We start from the raw sequence: 16,972 nt of genomic DNA on the forward strand, positions 1-16,972 counted from the left end.
GGAGCTTCGTATGTCCACCGAGAAGTACAGAGGTGGGGTTGGTTTGCTTAGAGCAGGGTCCGCAAACGCAGCCCACGGGCCAAATCCAGCTGCTACTGTTCCTATAAAAGTTTTCCTGGAGCACAGCCATGTTCTTTCGTTTACATATTGTCCATGGTTGCCTCTGTGCCACGATCGCAGAACTTAGTTGCGACAGAGACCATGTGGCCCACAGAGCCTGAAATATTTACTGTCTGGCTCTTTACAGAAAAAGCCTGCCAACCCCTCCTTAGAGGACAGAATGAACACGACAAATAACAACACCCACATGCTCCCAAAGTTCAGCTGCGTGGTGCTATGCAGAAAATCAATTGTAGTAACAGTGATTTGAGTTAGACGTGAGGGAAGACTGGTCGGGTGGCGAGATTCTGGCTCCTGAAAGAGAGAGACGAACCTCCCTTCAGAAAAGGGGAAGACGGCACTCATCAGTTCCAGCAAAGCTGAGACATAAGCTATCTGGAGACAAAAAGCTGGAAAGAGGGACTCTGGGCTTCTTCTCGGTCCTCTGATGCTCTTTGAGATGCGGGCAAGGAGGGGCTTCTCCAGGAGTCGAATACCTTTGGCAGTGGGCTCAGAGTACTGAAGAGAAAGCCTGGTGGAGGGGACTTAGGAGCAAGTGAGGGCGGAAAAGTCGGACTTTTCTTCTGGCGAGGTAGAAATCAGAAAGCAGGGGTGGTGGAACCAGACGGAGGAAGCGGCCGTCCCTCTTGCGGCTGTGACGCAGTGAATTAATTCCCGGCATATGTTCCCGGCATCTGTCGTGGTGGCCTGGACCGGAGGGGTCAGCGAGAGAGGGGCCCATGCCAGGGCTGAGCATTAGCCCAGAATTCCCAGGCTGCTGGGGCTCTTGGCTCCCGCAGAACGGTGGCTGGCCAGCACGCCCAGAAACATCTGCTACAGCTGCAGCAGGCAGCACTGCCCTGGGGAGGAGGGGGTCCCCTCCGCAAGAAAGCACCTGGCTGCGAAGGGGCTGAGAAAAGACCAGTGAGAGTCCTGCAAAACCGTCTCTTCCAGATCTCGGCTGCGGCAGATTCCACCTGCCAGCCGGCTGGAGGTCCGATGTAAGGGAGCACATCTGGTGAAGCAGGGCCGGGGGGAGCCACAGCCCTGGGTGGACACAAGGCAGAGATCTTGGGACGCCCTCCTTAGTACCAGTCACGGAATCCCCCTGGATGCCGTTGGGGCTGCTGCCTGCAAAGTGTCCCTCGGGAGCCCGTGATCACCCGAGAGGAAGCAGGGCAGAGGACACGGGGGCTAAGAATGCAGACGATGCCGCGTTTGCATTTCTGCTCTCCCATGCTGTACCTGCACATTCCCACACCTCTCTGTGCGATGGTTTCCTCGTCTGTAGAGTGAGGTAGAAAGTGACTACAGCCTCATCGGCTCTGGGCTGAGCAAACGACCTGCTACACGTCAGGTGTCTGGCAAGAAATGAGCACTCAATGAAGGTTAGTTCTGATCACACCTAGGGACAGTCAGTGGTGACTTGTTGTCCCTGACAGGAAGTCACTGAGAGGACCTACGCGGGCATCTCCCCCAAAGTCATGAACTGGAGGCCTCTCTGCTGACCTTGAGCCATAGGACATTTGATTTGGCCTACATACTTCTTAAATTGTTTAGTTAATTATCAGCATTAAAAATGGAAAGGTTTCGGGCACCTGGGTGGCTCAGCCGGTTAAGCGTCTGACTTCGGCTCAGGTCGTGACCTCACGGTTTGTGCATTCGAGCCCACTTCGGGCTCTGTGCTGACAGCTCAGAGCCTGGAGCCTGTTTCAGATTCTGTGTCTCCCTCTCTGTCTGCCCCTCCCCTGTTTGCACTCTGACTCTCTCTCTCTCTCTCTCAAAAATAAATAAACATTAAAAAAAAAAAAAGAAGGAAGGAAGGAAGGAAGGAGGAAGGTTGGTTTCACATTATACCCAGATTTCCGGCTTCTCTGAGGAAATTAGGGGATCTGGAGCCACGGCTCCTATGGGGGTGATTGGCTTGAGCAAAGAGATGACAGCTCCTCTAGGTTGGGGCCGTTCAGCATGGCCCCCCACTGACATTTCGAACCGGCCGCTACAGGCATTGACTGTGAAGACCCCTGCCCGACCCTCCCCCTCACCAATGAGAATTCTGTTCCTCAAGAGTCCTCGCACAAGGTCATGTTCTAAGACTGGAACCTGAGTCCTGACTTGCAGGCCGTGTCCTTTGTCGGTAACCAGGACCCTCTGGCTGACGTGTGACCTAAAATCACGTACGTTCCGGAGAAGACCCAGTTTGCCTGTCGTGAGCTTATTCCCTTCTGAGCAGGAATCCTGACCCTGTGTCCAGCATGGCTCTGACTCGAGTTTGAGCAGAGTCCTGGGATATTTCCTGGGCCAGTACCTGGTTAGCCATTTGCCCTCTCCTGAACCGGTTCAACTCTGCCCTGGAGCTAATGGTGTCTGCTCCGGAAGAGGGTCCAGCTCGGCAGTCAAGAAAGGGAGAAGGTGTGTGCCTTCTTTCTATAGCAGCCACCAGCGCCTCAAGCACCCTGCTGAGGCGTCCGGAGGACGTGGGCAGCTGAGGGCGCAGATCACGTGTCTGGCTTTCGGGCTTTCGGGCAGGAGGGCGCCCACATCAGTCAGCCAGGAGGGTCTCCGTGCGGTGCTCGGGAGGGGGGACAGCCCCGAGGGCGCACCCTTCGGCTCACCCTTCAAGAGAAAGGACGTGGCGGACAGCCTCCAGCGATGCAGCCTTCAGGGTCTGCCCCAGTGTCCAGGCAGCACCCAGCCAGTTACTAAAGCCCGTGGCGGCAAAGCCATTCCTGGCCGGCAGAACACTCCTCTCGGGCCGTCCTTCCTCCAGAACTCTCCCTGGGGCTGGCTAGGACTTTCTCAGAGCTGCACCATGGTCTGTGACTCTCACTACCCGGCCCTCCTTCCTTCCGCCTCTCATCCCACTGGTGACACACCTTCACCACCCACTGTAGGTTTTCTTATTCCTCCTGCTCCTCCTCCCCCACCCTGTATCTCTCATAGGCATTAATGACCTGGCGCCTGCTTCCTTGAGGATCCAAACAGTGGGCCTGGGGTGGTCCCGCTAGACGGGGCGGGCAGACTCCTGGGCAGGGCGGAGAGGTGGCAGCTCCTAAGGAGTATGGCTTCTCCTCCAAAGCCACATGCCTCATGGGCCCCAGCGGGTCAGCTGGAGGGTGGGATCCCGCAGAGGGATAGAAGGTTGGCCAGAGGTAGGGTCCTCTGTCACTCGTGTAAGTGCCAACTTGCAAACTAATCCACCTGGGTAAGCCTGGCAGGCACTTGGCCAAAAGAATTCGGTTTCCTTGCAGCAGGGAAAGGAAACAGCTCCCCCCACCCCTTTTTGTTTTGCTGAGGGCGGGCAGGAAGGGCCTCTGTTGGTGGCTTTAGAGGCAGAGAACAGGGATGTCATGGCATACCAGGCCTCCTAGGAGACGAGGCTGTGCCCTCTAGAGAACTACATGTCGCCCGTCGGGATCTGGCGGCATCCCCGCTGAAGGTGGGAAAAGAGATGGAGTTTGGGCAACTGTACCCCAGACCTCGGCAGCGCGGGGCCGGGTGGCCAAGCCCCCTCTGCCATACGGCGGTACGGGTGACGCGTTCTCTGCTGGCAGAGGGGAGGCTGCTGCGGGCTTGCGAAGGGCCAGGCTGTCGCTCTGGAAGCCGAGTGGGTGGCGCAGGGCCGGCCAAGGTGTTCTTGCAGTTTCAAGGACAAAGACAATGAAGCAAAGACCTGACGGAAAAGATGCCTCACAGGGCATAGACGACAGCGATAATACTTAGTAGGGAAGGCTAAGTAAAGAGAAAAAAAATAGGTTAGCTCTTTGAATAGGGAACAGACTAAAACAAACTCAAAACCAAAACCTGGGTGGGGCAGGGCAGGTGGGGTTTGGTGGCAGAGGACAGGAGGGAACTTCTGGGGCTGCTGGAAATGTTCCGTAGCTTGACTGTGGTGGTGGTTACATGTCTGTGTTTATAAAACTCATCAACTATCCACTCTGAAAAGGGTGGTTTTTATTGTATATAAATTATACCTCAGTAAGCGTGACTTTAAAAAAGATTCTCCCTGTCACTCCACACCATCTTAGGAACACGAGTTGGCAGAGTTTCTGTTTGTCCCACAGCATCTGACGGGTTTTTGCAGCACCCCCTGGGCTGTGGTCGTCCCTGAGAACCAGGCCAGGAAGGAGAGACCACCTTAGCCCCTGAGCCCCCCGACCAGGGGACTGTTCAGAGTCCAGAGCGAGCTTTTACGTCCTATCTGCACTTTGATTTTCCATGAAAGGAAAACCCAGTAAATTTGACTACTGGGGACAGCAGATGGTCCAATTTGAAGGAAAACACAGGCATCCGGGAATCAGTTTTGACAGTCTAACAGAAGTGTGGGTTTGCTGAGCCCAGACTAAGGAAGGACGCAGAGAATCTTGAAAACCCAAGATGGTTTAAAGGAGATCTGACCCCAGGGAGAGCAGGCCATGCCCTCTCCTGCATTCAGTAGTTCTTTTGACCTGGGAGATGAGCAGGGATAGAAAAACTTTGATGCCAGGTCTTTAAAAAAAAAAAAAGTGTTTTTTCCCTTAAAAGTTTACCAACACGATTTTAGAATATTATCTTCTACAATGAAGATACGTTCACGAAATTAAAAACTATATAGCTAAATATAGCGAATATTCCTTTTCACTCTGCCCTGCCCCATCCATTCCGCGGACCTCCCCCCAGGTGCCGAAGGGGTATTCTGCCAAATGTCTCGGTGTGTTTATCTCCACGTGGATGTACAGAGACCTAGACCCTGGTTTTATTTATGTAACTGGGACCATTCTGCAAGTATGGCCTACATTTTGCTTCTTCTACTTAAGAATACCTATTGCAGAACTTCCCTCTCTCTTCCTCATTCCTTTTGTTTTGTTTTGTTGGGTTTTTTTTTAATTTAAATCCAAGCTAGTTAATATCCAGTGTAGTAACGGTTTCAGGAGTAGAATTTAGTGATTCATCACTTACAGACAACACCCAGTGCTCATCCCAACAAGTGCCCTCCTCAATGCCCGTCGCCCATCCAGCCCATCCCCCCCCCCACCCAACACCCCTCCAGCAACCCTCAGTTTGTTCTCTGTCTTTAAGAGTCTCTTATGGTTTGCCTCCCTCTCGGTTTTTATCTTATTTTTTCTTCCCTTCCCCTATGCCCATCTGTTTTGTTCCTTAAATTCCACATGTGAGTGAAACCATATGATATTTATCTTTCTCTGACTGACTTATTTTGCTTAGCATAATACACACTTTTGAGAGAGACCGAGAGAGCACGCGGGGGAGGGGCAAAGGGAGAAGGAGAGACACAATCCCAAGCAGGCTTCACGCCGTCAGCTCAGAGCCTGACACAGGGCTCGATCTCCAGAACCGTGAGATCATGACCTGAGCCCAAATCAAGAGTCCGATGCCTCACCGACTGAGCCACCCAGGCGCCCCTCATTTCTTTTTAAAACACTGGTGAGTGCTCTGTGGCCAGACATGGTATCAGTGCCTGTCACCGTGACAGTTCGTACCTGGTTTCAATAAGAGCTAAGTCCCTGCATTGTCCATATCACCCGTGTGCCCTTGTTCCTGTCACCCTGCCTCCAGTAGGCAGTGTACCAGATGCTTTGCGTACATCATCTCCCTCAATCTTCTCAACTCCCAGGAGGTGGGTACTAAATCCTGCCCACTTCAGCAGTAAGAGAAACTGAGGCTTGAACCCAGGCCTTTCTCATTCTGTGCTCATGAGGCACCCAATGAGGGCAGTAGTGTCCATTCCTATGTTGTGCCTCATCAGCGTTCTGTCGCTGCCTCCTCCCGACCGGGGGCACAGCAAGGTTCTGTCCCCCAACGGGGGGCTCTCTCAGTAACCCTTGATAAATGTGCCACAGCGGTGCCAGGAGACTCTGCCCACTGGCCGCACGATGGGAGCACCCGCTATAGGGAGCTCTGCCTTGGAGACAAGGACCTCAGGTTGTCTTTCTGGCCTCCATTAAGTGGGCTGTTTAAAGTGTTTTCCTGGAGTCTAGAAGCAAAGTGAGAACATCTGCAAGGCAGGATTTCTCAGAGGTGGTCACCTGGCATGGAGCGCCTACATCAGAAGCATCTACAAAGCTTATCAGATATATAGCTTCCTGAGCCTCCAACCCATTGGATTAGAGTCTGGGCAGGGAAGACCTGAGAATATGCATTTTAAACAAGCCCTTCCCCAAACCCTGACTCTGTTCAAGAACCTTGCACACTGCTGGCTCACGGGCTGTAGCCTGTACTCACCGCTCTGACCGAAACACTTCTGTTGCCCTTTTTGTGTTAGTATAGTGATCGATCTCGAAAAATCCAGGGTGCCACAGGAAAACCACACGGACCTCTGCTTTTTGGGAAAGACCCAGCAGTGCCGAGGCCACTGACAGTTGAAGCGCTAACTAGAGAAGTACGGCAGGGCGTGGGCCGCCCTGTCCGCCCCAGTCCCTGCCTCCTCCCTCCGGCTTCCGTGGACATTTTGTTTGTGACCACTGGTCAAAGGAGAGGGCAACGCTCGTGTGTGTCAGCGCCAGGTGGCCAGGGCTCGACAAGTAAGGCCAACTCTGGTGTGCGCTTCCTCCCTGCACGCAGGCCCGCCTCTGCCCTGCTTCGTAGAGCTTGTGCGGACGGCGTCCGTTCACTCCCCTACCCCCCTACCCTCCATCCGTTGGCAGCTGCTGCCAGATGCGTTTTGGGAACGATCCAAACATGAGACATGCCCCCTCTTTCCGGGTTGGCATGAGATCCGTGTTTCTCAAAGCGCGGTGCACGGACCACCTGCGGCAGATCCCCCAGGGAGGCTCACAAAACACAGATGCCTGGCTTCCACCTGCACCTGGGCAGTCAGGATCCCTAGACTTGGGGAAGCAGAATTGCCAGGTGTGGGCCCGGGAATCTGCATTGTAAGCGCAGTGCCACAGGGGTTTTGATGTACTTTAGGGCATTGAGACCTGTACGCATCTGGAGGAAAGAGGGTGCACGTAAGTTTAATTGGGCCTCGGGTCAGATCAGCCTCCTGGGTCTTTGGCCTCCCGGCGAGAAGCAAGTCCCTTCCCCAGCCCTGAGCCTCCACGGCACACTCAGCTCCCGGGGCCTCACCCCACCCCCCAGAGCAGCAGGCACCCAGGCCGCCTTCTATCAGATTCAATCTCCTGTCACTTTCAGGACCAGTTCATTATTCCTTTATTATTCCCATTCTCCTGCTTATCATTATTAATAATCACTCTCACTGGCCAGGGTGCTGACAGCTCCCCCTTGTCCATTCTTTCTGTCTGTTTTAATCCTGCCTGCTTATCTGGCATTAACCTGATCTTTCCCCCCCGTTTAATTAAGCAGTCCTGGTCAACCCACTACTGGCCACGTGGAGATGGGAATGATGGGTTCTCCTGATAGGGCGGAGGAGTGACAGGCTCTGTGGCCTGGACCTTCTATTTCCCAGAGGGGCCCGAGGGCAGGGGTGTGAGTCCCAGGAAGGGCCACGTTGGGTCTGAGGGCTGGGAAGGCAGGGATGGTCGATGACTAGTATGTACCCCTGAGAAACCATGCTTCGCAAACCTTGGGGAGTCTGGCCCTCGCTGGGAGGGCCTGTTGGGATGCAGATTACTGGGCCCCACCGCAGGGATTCTGATTCAGTAGGTGACCATGAATCTGAATTGCTAACAAGCTCCAGGGCTCACTCTCTCTCGTGAGCAGCCCTGCGTCAGTGGGCCAACGTCAGATTCGCGCTGGACGCCGGCCGGGCCCGAGTGTTCCTTGGTGGGTATGGACTGAGGAGGAAGAGACTTGGGCAGGGGGTAACTATTACAGATGTGAGGTGTGAGGGACTGAGCCTAGGCGGTGCTCGGACTGCAAGGGGGTTCCGGTAGAGGCAGTGGAAGAGAAAGAGTAAAGGCACTTTGGTTTTGAGCAACCGGCAGTGTGCTTGGCAGAAATAAGTACAGAGGCAGCATGTGGGGGTAGGGCAGGGATGTGATGAGGTCAGGACGAGCTGCATGACTTTCAGGGGCTAGAGAAAAATGAAAAGTCTGGGACCCTCTTCAAAAACTAGTGAGAATTTCAAGGCAGGACAGCAGAGCATTAGACTAAGCCCGGGGCCTTTCCAAAGTGCAGGGTTCTGTCCAGTTGCACAGGCCACATGACAGGAAGTCAGCCCTGGCTGAGATCCCATGTGATTCTTTTGCCCTTGATAGCCAGACAGAACAGGCCATCGCCTTGGTGGCCAGTCGGTTGCTCTGCGGGCCCTTCGGTGATTGGCGTGTCTGCCTCTAGATGCCATGGAGACAGATGGGGAGGTCATGGGGCCCAAGACTCACAATTCAGAGTCCTATAGTAAGAGCCCCAGTAAGAAGACACGGGGAAGATCCTAAAAGAAGATGCTGGTAAGTGAAGAGTACCATGGTGCTCTTTTATGGGAAGTCGCCCACCTTTAGGAGAATCTGACGTTTTCTGTGCGTGGACCTTTCGTGTTTTAAGTTACCACTTATTATGTATGTATTCTGTTCCACACAAAGAGAGAGAGAATCTTGAGCAGTCTCCATGCTCAGTGTGGAGCCCAACGTGGGGCTTGATCTCATGAACCGTGAGATCATGACCTGAGCTGAAATCAAGAGTTGGATGCCTAACTGACTGAGCTACCCGGGCGCCCCCACACAAAGCGCTTTAATATCTTTATTTCGTCCTGGCAACAACCCTGTGTATGAACTATGTGTTATTATCCCCCTTTTACAGATGAGGAGACTGAGGTGGGGAGACGCACAGAAAGCTGCCTCATGAGGGAGCGAGCCAGCCCATTAGGCTTGTACGTGTGTGTCTGGAGTGGGAGATCCTCAGTGCACATGACCAGGGAGTCGGGGGGCTGATGTGGATGGGGGCGCGGGAGGTGTTACAGGGAAATGCAGATACCCAAGCCAGCCAAAGATGGAAGGATTTAGAGCAATTAAAATGTTTTGCCTGGGAGCTGTTTGGAGCCTTTTTTTTTTTTTTTTTTTTTTGAAGTGAGAGTTTCCTGACTTCAAGGTGTTAACAGGCTCTCTAAATGGTTTTGTTTTTTAATTGCAGCAAATGACTGTGGAGCCATTAGATTTTGCCTCTCTGCGTTGTTTCTGAGCCCGTGAGGTCCTCCTCCTTCTATTTATTCTATTTAATTCAGTCAGGTAGCTCCAGGGCAATGGAGATCAATACTCCTCTTTGATAGAAAAGAGTCAGGTTTGAAACCCAGAGATAAAACTGACACATTTTGTATAAATTTAATTAAAAATGCACCTTTAGTGGCTTGTTGCAGGCACAAAGCCGAGTGTCTATCTCTCTATCTCCCTGTCTTTCCCCCTCTCTTCCTCTCTCTCCCTCTGCCTCTCTCTCTCTGTCTCCTTTCTTGTTCCTAACTAGGAGATCTCTACATCTGCCTCGCCACAGTCTTGGTTCATGATTTTGGACTTGAAACTTCCGTGCTGAGGGACGCCGAGGGAAGGGTCTGAAATTCTAAGCAGATGAGCCCGGCCTCCTTTTGTCCAGAGCCGGCTGGGGACAGGGCTTCTGAGGGGAGAGGACTGGGGAGCAGAAGCCTCCGAATCGGTTTGCTTTTCTATTTCAAACCCTTTCTCTTCGAGCGCCGCCATCTGTAGGCTCAGAGGCTCCTCTGGCCGGACGTTTTTGACCCGCCTGCCGGTGCACCTGCTCACACTTCCTGGGGCCCTAGTGGGGTCCCGGATGGAGGTGCGGGGTGTGGGGGGGAGGCACAGAGCCTGGAGCCCCTCTCTAGTGACCCCAGGGCTGCTGCACACATTCGTCTTGTGTTTTACAGCCCCCCCTTCACCTCCTTCCCCGCCGGCTCTCCCCCTTTCACTCGCCTCAATCCCATTTGGCTTTCCTCATTTTTCACTTGAGTGCGTTTCCTATCCCCGACTCTGCTCTGGCCTCACTCTGCTCAACACCAATAAAACACACTCAACACAGGTAGAACAAGGTGCCCGGGCCCGGCGTGACAAATGACTCACCAGCCCTCGCTAAGCGCGGCTGTAAATTGCCCCTCCCGTCGTGAGCCGGGGCCTGTTCTCCCGCGGTCCCTCAGTGGGCACCACAAGGTTGCAACGGCAAAGCCTCAGACCCAGAGTCTGGTCAGCCCCCGAGGCCTTCCCTGGGATCCTGGGCAGACGGCAGGGTGGCAGAGGAGGGACCGCTGAAACGTCTACGACACCTGCAGCTTTGGCTGGAGCAGCTCAGGCTTCTGAATTTACTGGCCGTGAACTCCAGCAGCTGGCATTTACTACGCCCTTGCCATGTGCCAGGCACCATGCTTGGGTTTACGTTACATTTTCTTTGACCCTCACAGCAGTTCAGTGAGGTGCAGTTCGAATGGCTGCCCCCGTTTTCACAGATGAAGACCCCGAAGGAGGCCCTGCAAGGTCACAGAACTTGTCCAAGGTCATCTGGCTAGTAAACATCAAGGCAGCATTAGGGCAGACCTCCTAGACTCTAAAATCTGGGCTTTTCATCACCATATCCTGTGTGTGTGGCAGCCTGCGAGGCACTTTGGGAAGCAAGCTCTGGTCTGCATTCTCCAGTGTTCATGATTTCATGCTATGGGGGCCTGGGCTTACTGGAGAAAGATCACAGAGGAGATGACAACTGATTTCCTTCCCTACCTGATGAGACTCCTCCCTCCGGGGCCCCTGCAATCTGTGTACACGGGGGACGTTTGTGGCTCCTTCCCAGGAAGAGCGATCAGAAGCTGGGAAGCCCATTATGTCCATCCTAGGACAGCGAGGGCGCCACCACCATGGAGAAGCAGAGGGGGACGTGGTATCATGGGGCGAGGGCAAGGAGGGCTTCTCTAACACATTCTGGGGCTCGTGCGTCAGGGCGTGTAGAACCCAGGGCTTGTGCACCTGTGACCTGTGGGTATGAGTCAGGCAACGTGGTGGGGCAGCATGTTCTAGCCGGCCTTCTCTTGAGCCTCGGGGGGCCTTTAATCGCTGCAAATGAATGTTCAGACTGGAGAGGCAGACGTCCCAAGTTTGAGCCACCGGACCTTCCTCTCTCTGCCTACCTCCTCTCTGGCAAACACCAGCCGCTTTGTGTCTAAAATGGCTGAGATAATTGAAACGGAATTTGGAATCAGGGCCCTGCAGGCAGCACTTGTTGAAAGAAGAAATAAAGATCGTTTGGGTCACGTCTTTTGTAATTTGTGTTTAATAATCGTACTGGGAGGTGTGCACAGAGGGAAAGGCGGCATGTGAGCCGCCTCCCAGCCTGCCAGCCACCCTCCCTGGGTCTGCTGGGGAGGGGTGGGCAGTGGCAGGAAGGTGCTGGGGAGAGGCACGGGAGTTGGAAAAAGTTGGCTCCGTGGGCCGGTGGCAGGAGGCAGGGCGCAGCTTGGGACGGGCCTGAGTAGGCGAAATGGCACATTGGGTGTCCTCGCCTCTGTCCTGGGCACATCCTCTTCCACACACGGCCATGCCCCTGCCCCCATGTGTGGGGAGAGTGACGGAGTGGAGTGACACAGCAGGAGCCCCCAAGACCCATGCAGTGATTCCATGCAGGCTGCAGTGGGGCTCTTACTGGATCAAATGCTCGGGACGCTGCCACTATTCAGTATTGCCAGCCACACATGGAGCTGGGGCAGAAGGTGGCCCCAGTCGGAGGGCAGATACAACATCCAGACTATGGGTCTGTGGGTTTTCAAAGGCGTCCTCCAGGAGCCCTGCAACCCACGCTTCCCTGGAATCACAGCTGCTCATGTTTGGGTCCTCAAAGAGCATACCTTTCTACACTGATACAACCCCCTCTCCCACCAACGACACGCACTACTCATACATAGAGTCACCCGCTCCCCACAACTCCGAAAAACATTCCCCCCCCTTCCCCTGTGATGCTGCCCTTTCCTGTCTGCAAGAACCTGTACACTCAGGATCTCAAGGGCTCCCCGCCCCCCGTGTCCACCATCGTCGTGGAGTGGGAAGGCTGTGAGGAACTCAGACTTGAGGGGGAGAGACAGTGGTAGGAGCTGAACTGTGTCCCCCCCGCCCCCCCCACCAAATTCTCATGTTGGAGTCCTAACCCCAGTATCTCGGAATGAGACTGTGTTTGGAAATAGGCCTTTGGAGGTGATTAAGGTAAAATGAGGTCGAATGTGTGGACCCTAATCCAATAGGACTGGGAGCCTTAGAAGAAGAGGAAGGGACACCGGGAATGCTTGTGCACAGAGGAGAGACCACGCGAGGGCACGCTGTCTCAGTGTGCATCCATCTACAAGCCAAGGACAGAGGCCTCGGGAGGACTAACCCTGCCCATACCTTCATCACAGACTTCCGGCCTCCACAACTGTGAGAAAGCACCTTTCCGTTGTTTAGGCCACCCGCTCTCGGGTACTTGGATACGACAGCCCTAGTAAACTAACACAGATGGTCAGCTGCAGGGGGGCACTGGCTTGTGATGCTCCTTGTGCTGCGTCCTCTCCACCCCCACCCCCTTGCCCAGACATGCATAATGTATGCTTCGAAGTACCAGAGAGAGGAGCTCCAGCCGCTTCCCTTTCCCGGTGGCCAGAATCTAGATGACACATGGCTCAAGGAAGGGAGTTTGCATGCCTGTCTTTGCCCTTGATTCTTTCTTGGAGGCTCTGTGCTGTCCGCTACCCGGTCCTGGGCTTGCGATGCTTACAACTCTGTGATGCCCAACTTCAGTGTCTTCCCTCTGTTGTTAAGACCCTTCCCCTTTTGCCATTGGTCGTGTTGGTGACACAAGGGAACTCTCAATCCTTGCAGAAGCCAGAGGCCTGGTGTGCCCTAGAGATCTGTCATCTGGAACCACCCAGGCAATCACAGTCATGAACAAATTGCTGTAGAAAAGGAGGGATGAATGGAGAGCTTTTCAAATTCTGAGTGTCTGGTGGGAGCACTGTGATTCCTCCCCCTACCCAAGACCCCTGGCACCCCCTCTCAGGGCAAGGCCAGAGGGTCCCAGGACAGCTGGTGGAGCACACTGAGATCCTGAGCTCTTTGTGGTGCATGGCTTGGGCCGTCAAAGGATCAGGCTCTGGGCAACAGGGGTGACCCAAGGCCAGGGGACACAGGAAGGAGGCAGGAGCAAAGGATGGAAAGGGACCAACAGCGTCCTGGGCTTTTCACCGTAGAATGGCTTTGTGGGGAAGAATGCCGGATCGGCCAACGTTCCTGAGGACCACTCCTGCTTCTAAGAGCTGGTTATATGCTCTTGACCCATCTCACCCCTGCTTGCTGGCGGTAGATGGCAGAATCTCCGTTGTGCCAAGGAGGGAATGGGGTTCAGAGAGGTTATGTAACTGCTCATGATTGCACAGCTAAAAAGGGCAGAGGACTCCATAATTCAAACCCAGAACTTCCAGCCTCCCAATCCAGCCTGTTCCTTCCAGAGCAGGGGTTGGCAAACTACAGCCCGTAGGCCAAGTCTAGTCTATGACCCATCTTCACTGAGCTCAGAGCTAGGAAATGGTTTTATATTTTTAAATGGTCGGGGGGAAACAAATCCAAAGACAGATAGTGTTTCGTGGCGAGCGAAAGCTATATGCAATTCAAATTTCAGTGTCTATAAATACAGTTTTACTGGAACACAGCCACACCCATCTGTTCATGTGTTGTCCGTGGCTGCTTTCCTGCCACACCGGCAGAGTTGAGTAGTTATGACAGAGACGGTATGGTCCTCAAAGCCTCAAATATTTACTTCCTAGGCCTTTACAGAAAACATGTGCCAACTCCTGCTTTAGAGCCACGTGACGTGGAAGGTGGAAGAGATCTTAGATCTCTTAGATCTTAGATCATCTAGTTGAAAAACCTTGATGTCCTTTTACTCTATCCTTCCATTTTCCAAATAACCAGAGCAAGACCCATTGCATCTGAACAGCCACGGTACCAGGCTGCCCTTGGACCCCGATCCCCCTGCTGTCAGGAAGCCGGGGGCTGGTAGCAGGACTCTCGGCCCCACATTGTTTGCTCCTTTGCGGCCGAGGTATTTACGGGGCTCCTTTGGCACCTTGCAGGCTCAGGACCTTGCAGCCTGCAGGAAGCATCAAACTCCGGAGCCCAGAGGTGACCATCGCCTGACCAACAGGGTAGGGCACAGGTGATGAAACTTGGGGTGCACGTTGGGGCAGCAGCATGGTGGTTTACGCAGGCCCAAGTCCTGGCTCTGTGACTGGTGACGTCGGGCGAGTCACTTCAACCTTCTGTGCCTTAGATTCCTCATTTGGAAAATGGTGGAAGTAATAGAATTTACCCTGTGGGTAAATGTAGTGCGTATTGTGTGTGACGGTGAGGAGCCCTGGCTGAGCCAGCTCGTTATTCTAGCCCTAGGAGGCAGAAGCAGAGACTTCTGCCGGGCCTCCCCCTGCAGGGGCTTCCCTCCCCAGGGCCTTCACAGGACCATCAACTGCAAAAAGAAGCAGGCCATGGGTCCGTAGCTTGAGATTTTCTGCCCGTTTCCCTTGGAGTCTGTGTCTGGGGACTGGGCGGGGAGGACCAGAGGATCAAGGCCACAGGCCGAGTGTGCTGTGTGTCAGGGGGTCAGGGGGCAATTGAAAAACCTGGGTAAGAATGCGATGAAGGTGGGTGAATTGACAATATGCTTGAATCCCGTAAATATAACACGGAGACAAAAAAGCAGCTTGCGAAAGAAGACGAACGGTGTGGTGGCCGTTTGTACAGAAAATTAAAACATACAAAACAATGGTACCTTTGGTTTAGGGATACATTCCTACATGGTGAAAGTCTAAAGAAATTTGCAGGGATGACAAACACTGAACTCAGGGTAGCGGATGCCCAGGAGGGAGAATAGTGCTCACAGAGAGGGGCGGGCGCCCAAGGGCCTTCACTTGAATTGGGGGGGGGGGGGGGGGGGAGAGTGTGATTTCTTAAGCTGGAAGGTGAATGTGTGAGAGTCCCTCGTATTATTCTTGCTAACCTTTTGAAGGCCTTAAGTATTCTGTGATATATATTTTTTAGTGTCGGCAAGGCTAGCTTTGCAAAACCCAGTAGAATCTTGAGGCCCCACATTTTTACCGTGGAGTCCCGAAGACGGGTTGGTAGGGATGATTGCGTCCTGGGGGACCGTGTGCTCTTGTGGTGTGCGGGCAGACGCCTGACACCCTGCGCCCTTCGTCCATGCCCGCTGGTCCCCTCGCCCACACACACCCCCGGCCCCTCTCCTGCCCTCTTTGTCCATGCCTAGCAGCCCTTCCCCATCTGCTGGCTGCGTCGCTCCTGGCTCAGCCGTGTGTCCTCTCTAGGCTGTGGAGCGGCAGAGGCTCCGGCCCCCTTCCCCGGTGAGGCAGAGGGACTTCGGAACATGTGTTTCTGGGAGGCAGACACCAGCTGGTTGGGGAGACATTTGCATATTCAACTGAGCCCCCCAGAGCCAAGCCAGGACTGCGAGGCGGAGGCTGTGGCAGGACAGAGGGAGAGGGAAGGCTCTGGTCAGCTAGGGGTCAGGTGGAACAGATTTCAGAGTGCAGAGACAGATGGTTAAAGCAGAAAAAGAAGGAGGGGAGCAAATCCCCACTCCGACATGAGGGAAGCCATTCGAGAGCCCTGAAATAATCTTCTGTCTTCACAGGGCTATGTGGTTTTCAAAGCGTTTTTGTATCTTTCATCGGATGCCTCATCGTAGTCCCGCAAAGTAGGCATTAACATCATCCCCATTTGACAGATGACGAAACTGAGGCTCAGGAAAGTTAAACCCCCTTGTCCACAATCACAGGACTAGTGTGCGGGGCCGGGGAGGGGGGCACTCTGGGCTCCTAGTTTAGTGCTCATTTCACTACACCTCAGAGCCAACCAGATTTGCTGCCTCTATGTGCCCGTCTGACATCTTTCTCCCACCCCACTCCAGGGGAGTTTCTGAGCCCTCCATTCCACTGAGACTGCTTCTCTCTAGGTCACCAGTGACCACCCCCGCCCCCCAGCCCCCTTCATGCCAAGCCATGGTCACTTCTCTGTGTGCACCTTACTTGGCCTTCTTCCTCAGACAGCCTCCTCCTTGGTTGCCATGGCAATGTAGGGTCTGGTTTCCCTCCACCTTCTTGGCTGCTCCTTCTCTATTCTTTTGCAGCCTCCACTCTGCCTCTTAATGTGGGAGCTCTTAGGGCTTAGCCCCGAGCCCTCTTCTCTCTCTCTTCTCTCTCTCTGTGAGCCTCCTCGTCTAGTCCTGGCACTTCAAATATCATCTGTGCTCAAGGGCCCCAAGTCTGTGTCCACAGTATTGCCCTTGCCTTGGGCTGCTTTGCACAGCACAGACTCCGGAGTCAGAATGGCCAGATTTGGATCTCAGCTTTGCCATTTGTTAGTTAGATGATTTGGGGCAGCCTTTCTCTGTCTCCTTCTTGCCATCTGTGAAATGGGGATGATAAAGCCCTTCCTCTAGGTGGCCGTGAGAATTGAATGAAACATAAAGGCTTAGAACATTGCCTGGCACGTGAGGCTCAATAAATGGAAGATACTGTTACTTGGTAACTGTTCTTCCTCATGTCAGGCATCTTTTCACCCCAGGGCCTTTGCACTAGCCCATCCCTCTATCCAGAATGTTCATCTCTGGATGTTCCTAGGGCTGACTTTTAAAAATTCGGATCCCCTGATCCACCAGGAGAATCCCTCTAGTCAGTCACTGCCACGTCACCCCATTTAAATTTCCTGCAGAACAGATGTTTTCTTTATTGTTTTTCTATTGTTTGACTCCCTCAGTGGAACACAGTTGTCATAAGAATGGGGATTTTTGTCTGTTTTGTTCACTGTATCCCCCAGCACCTAGAAAGGACACATCGAGGGTGTTAGATACAAATTTATTGCATGCATAAAGTGAACGGTGGCTTCAGCTTCCGGCCTGGGAAGGGCCTGGCGTGCGCCTCATACATGGACATTCTTGTGATGGGCAGCTGGGGAGG

Source organism: Neofelis nebulosa, chromosome 7, assembly GCF_028018385.1.
Source record: "Neofelis nebulosa isolate mNeoNeb1 chromosome 7, mNeoNeb1.pri, whole genome shotgun sequence".
NCBI lineage: Eukaryota > Metazoa > Chordata > Mammalia > Carnivora > Felidae > Neofelis > Neofelis nebulosa.